At 47.3% G+C, this 4513-nt stretch overlaps 1 protein-coding gene across 3 annotated transcripts in view; it reads right to left on the bottom strand.

The window, feature by feature from the left end:
* The window catches only part of ATP6V1A (ATPase H+ transporting V1 subunit A), a 32177-nt gene that overhangs the window by 27099 nt on the left and 565 nt on the right, over positions 1-4513 (bottom strand). The window contains exon 1 of one of the 3 annotated variants that reach the window (XM_064465321.1): positions 4017-4165. The exons of 1 other annotated variant lie outside the window; for it this stretch is intronic. The gene's annotated coding sequence lies outside the window, so the exon portion shown is untranslated. Of the gene's footprint in view, positions 1-4016; positions 4166-4513 lie in introns of those variants that run through there. One more of the 3 variants, XM_064465297.1, reaches the window with a different exon arrangement.

Below are 4513 nucleotides of genomic sequence, written 5' to 3' on the forward strand. Positions count from 1 at the left end.
AGAATATTAAAAACCAGTCAAGTCATTCTTCAGTCCAGTAAAGGAAGGAAACTCGCACACCTGAAAGCCCATATCCAGCTATTATAAACTACTCTGATAAAGGCACAGTTTTCTCTCTATAAAGCTAATACCTTTTCCCATAACCTTTCTATCCCTCATCGCACTTGACCATCCCAACCACTACTCTTCAGGCTTAGAGCACAGAACACAGACCAGACGCACAGACATTCAGACCACCTATCTTTGACATGGTCTTAAACAACAGCAAACCAATCCAGTAAGCGAGCACAGCTTACATACAGCAGCCTGAAGATGGAACTCTGCGAGGGCAAGCAACAGTATAGATTTCAGCATTTTTTGGGGGATGCCATCTGGCAGGAAGAGTTTGTTGGACAGACCAGTCAGCTGAAATGCACCAACATTTCAACATGGCCATGAGAATCCTTACAACATAGGCAATCCTCAAGTGATAAAGGAGGACAAAGGTAAGACTTTCACATTACAGATATACCCTCTAGGAACGCTGCTTGTCTCTTAAGCATTTGCATCTGCAATGGGTCTATTTTCGGCAGACGGTTTAGTTCATTTAACTGTTTAGCAGGACGAGTCTTGGCTCACTGGGGTAGTGATGCTCTTCAGAATTATTCTTCTCAGGATCAAACAGATGTCAGACAGCTAATGCAGAAAGCCCAGTGCTACAAAAACATGGCCATGATGGCAGCTTCTCATCCTAGTTTTAGTACTTCCCAATTACTTCTGATTTGAACATTTTAAGACTCCCACAATGGACTCTCCAAAATTCTGTAAACTATGACAAAATTAAGTAACTGTCAACAGGCACCATGCATGTATTAGATCACTGTCAGGCAAATTATTTCTGAAGTGAGGAGTGACACTGAAATGTACTGTTGCGCAAGCTCAGAGGTGTATTCAAGCTGATGAACCAAGAAAATAAATTCAGCAGCTAAAACTGGTCTTCATCTGCTATTTGGTTGATTGATAGTAACAAAGTCTGTTAGACTATGACTTTCAGGATTTATCCATATACACCTTACTGGTTTTCAGAGCAAGTTTATCGTTTCAGTAAAGACAGACCTTACACGGCAAACCTTATTATAGCAACATATGGAAGTCCAGAAAGCTAGCAGCAAATGGTCAATCTTTCCAAGAAGTGGGGGTGTTCAACTTTGGCATTTCACAAAAACAGGAGAAATAAATGCATAGATGAAATAAAGTAGCCAAACCAAAAATATTTATGAGTTTTAGAACTTACTGCCATGAGATATGACCAAACCCAAGAATTTAGTATAAGCTTAACTGTCCACTTTCAAAGGGGAGGAAGGAGTGAACAAAACAAAAGGAACAAAAAACCCTTTTCAGAACATAAAAGAAGGTACAACACTGACAACCAGAAGATCCAGTCTAAGCTGGTTTTGCACGTTGGACCTTTAGATGATTATGGGCTTAATCTGTACAGGAAGAAAAAGTTGGAAAGTTTAGACTCATTCTGCTTCCTCTGCTGGAGCAGATCCCCGTTTCTCTCTGTCCAGCTGGAAGACTAAAGTCATCACGTGTTTTAAGACAGTGAGTAAGAGTAAACGAGCATGATATTCCAGTTGACTACATTGTCTGTTTTCCTTGGTATAGTTCCATTCCAAAAAAAAAAAAAATCATGTGGATAAAATTGTTCAGCAATACCTCAATATTTCCAAGTCTAAAATCCCCCACTTTTCTTTGTAACCAATGACACAAGTATGGAGGGAAGAAAATCAATTTCCATTTCAGGCAATGTAGGTCTTTTTTTTAAAGATAGAAAGAAAAAGAGCAACTATTACTTGGCCAGCAATAGCATGCAACATTTTTTGATCAAAGCCAGAGTAACCAAAGATATCAACTAGGTTCTCCTGTAATCCTTTTACTCTTTTTATAAGGCAGGGTATGTCCAGTTAGGAGCACAGCTTTAATTCACAAAGAAGCAACTTAAAAGCATGAGGCAGAAAAGTCAGTAGGAGTTTTCAGGGCTCAAGAACTCAGACAGTATTATGGTATCAAAACCCAAGGGGTGAAGTGTAGTGCCTCTAAATTTATCTCCAGGGGAATCATCTAGTAATCTGCTGGTCTATAGTGGCTTTGGATGACAACATGCAACACCAGTACTCATGCGTGTCTGGAAAATAAATGCACAAAGTCATATTGGGAAAAAATTTAGACAACAGAAGCACACTGAAGCCTGCAGACTTTGTAAATCTGGATTAATGAGGTATGAAACAGTTAATATATACTCAGACCAAGCTAAATTGTAGCTAATGCTACATAAAACCCAAGCAAGTAGTACTAATCATTCATGGCTGAACCCTAATATTAGCACTATTTGTAGAAAACAGCTCTTGATTTGGAAAATGGAAAGGCTGCATTTACAGGAAACAGAGACCTTATGTTGCTATTGCAACACAAGACTTCAACCCCCATTTGAACAGTCAGCTGATGCCAGCAGTCATTTTCCAGCACTGCCTTAGTTTCTCCTTCCCCGCCCTCTCAAGCTGATCCCCATAGTAGTTTATCATTTTTGAATGCCACACTTTGTCCCCTGATTATATAATTAATACTAGGGGTTTTTTCCCCATGCAAGAGAGAAAAATTGTTTTCAAGTAAACTTGACATAATAAACTGACAAGCACTGCAAAAATAGTCTGCAATATTTTTGGTAATTCAAAGACCTGTAGACACTGATCTCACTTCACACATTCTTAAGTAGAAAATAACACAGGGTGGATACTATTAAATATTTATGCTTGCTGCTCACTGAAAAGGCCTTTAAAAGTACTGTATAGAGAAGGCAAACATTTAGCTGCTGCAGATATGCAGCAGAGTGCCAAAGTCAGCACAAATACGCAGCATGCAATATATTGTGGATCTGCCTCAGTCATTCAAACTTCCACTTGCAAATGCCAATCTATGCTCGGGCACATTCATGCTGAAGTGCTACAAAGGGGTGGGCTAATAAACCACCTTTAGCAGGCTGTCATCAGGTCTTCCTCCTTTTCCACCCCCTCACTGCTTCATCAAGTGGTATTAGCATTTGATCAAATGCACTCTATGTCAAACAGCCAGGGTACTTTGCTGAAGTATTGCATTACAATGAATAAAACTATCACCAAACTGCTTTTATTCCCAGCCAGGATGCAAATTCTCTGTTGGAAGCAAGAAAAATTTTAGGAAGCAATCACTTTGGGCAACTGCATTGAACAGATAGATCTTGATACATACATGTCATACGCTCCACGGTTATCTGCAACGCGTACAATATCATCCGGAACCCAGTCACATAAAATTTCTTTTTTGCTTTTGAGCAAATTCTTAGCATGGCATTTGGAACACCTCACCGACATCAGGATTTTGTCACTGGTTACGGGAACAGGAAACATTTGAGTATTTTCAACTGCAAATCAACAGGTGGGCCCTTTTACCATGGAAGAATTGCACCCAGGAGCCGGTAGCAGCGTTCCTGCTCCAGAACCTTGCTGCTTGCCCAGGGCTACGATCAAGGCAGAGGACGGTTCCGTCCCACCCACCCAAGATGGTGGGGTGACCCGGCGCAGTAACCCAGCCGCTACCACCGCTTCTCTTTATAATAATGGAGCCCGGTGCACCGCGGGGACGCCTCGCCGGGAGCGCCCAGCGAGCTTCTGAGCGGGGGCTGCTAGGCTTCCCGGGCCTTTTCTCCCTGGGAGAGGAGGCCGAGGTCGCGCAGAGCCGCCGCCCCCGGACTTCGCCGCCGGGGAGCGGATCCCTCGGCCCTCACCGGGGGCGGGAGGCGAAGGTCAGTCGGTCGGTCGGTCGGCCGCCCAGGGGACAGACGGCCGCCCTTCCCGGGCAGGTAACGGCGAGTGTGTGCATGAGACGATTCCCTCCCTCCTTCCCCCCTCCCCCATCCCCCCACCCCGCGACCCGCCGGGCTGAGGGAAGCGGAAGGAGCGGCGCGGTACCGGCGGAATGGCGGGGGCGAGACACCTCACCTGCGGCCAGCGCCGGTACACCTGAAGCCCTTCTCCCTCCTCCTCCTCCTCCCCCAGCGGCGGCAATGGATCAGCTGATGCCGGCCCCGCGCGCATGCGCCGCGCACCACGCCGGAAGCGCGCGCTGCGCTAGCCGGGCTCTGCGCACCCAAGTTCCGGGCGGAGCTTTACCCCGCCCTCCCTCTCCCCACCCACCCGGGGAGGCCCGGTCAGCTTCCCGCCGCCCGCGCGAGCCGTGCGGGGGAGCGCGGAATTGGCCGCCCCGCGTCACGTGGTGAGGCGCACCGCCTCCTTCCCTCCTACCGCCCCTTCCACCAGTCACGCGTGGGGGAGGGGGGATGCCGCGCAGCGCCGCTCCGCCCTCTCCCCCCGGTTTCCCCCCTCCTTCCAGGCGCGACGCGTGCGCGGCGGGGGCGGGAAAGAGGAGGAGGAAGGGAGGGGGGTGAGGGGTCATGCCGGCGAGGCGGCGGGCGGGGGCGCGCGCGGCGTGAGGTGAA

This window comes from Phalacrocorax carbo, chromosome 1, assembly GCF_963921805.1.
Source record: "Phalacrocorax carbo chromosome 1, bPhaCar2.1, whole genome shotgun sequence".
NCBI lineage: Eukaryota > Metazoa > Chordata > Aves > Suliformes > Phalacrocoracidae > Phalacrocorax > Phalacrocorax carbo.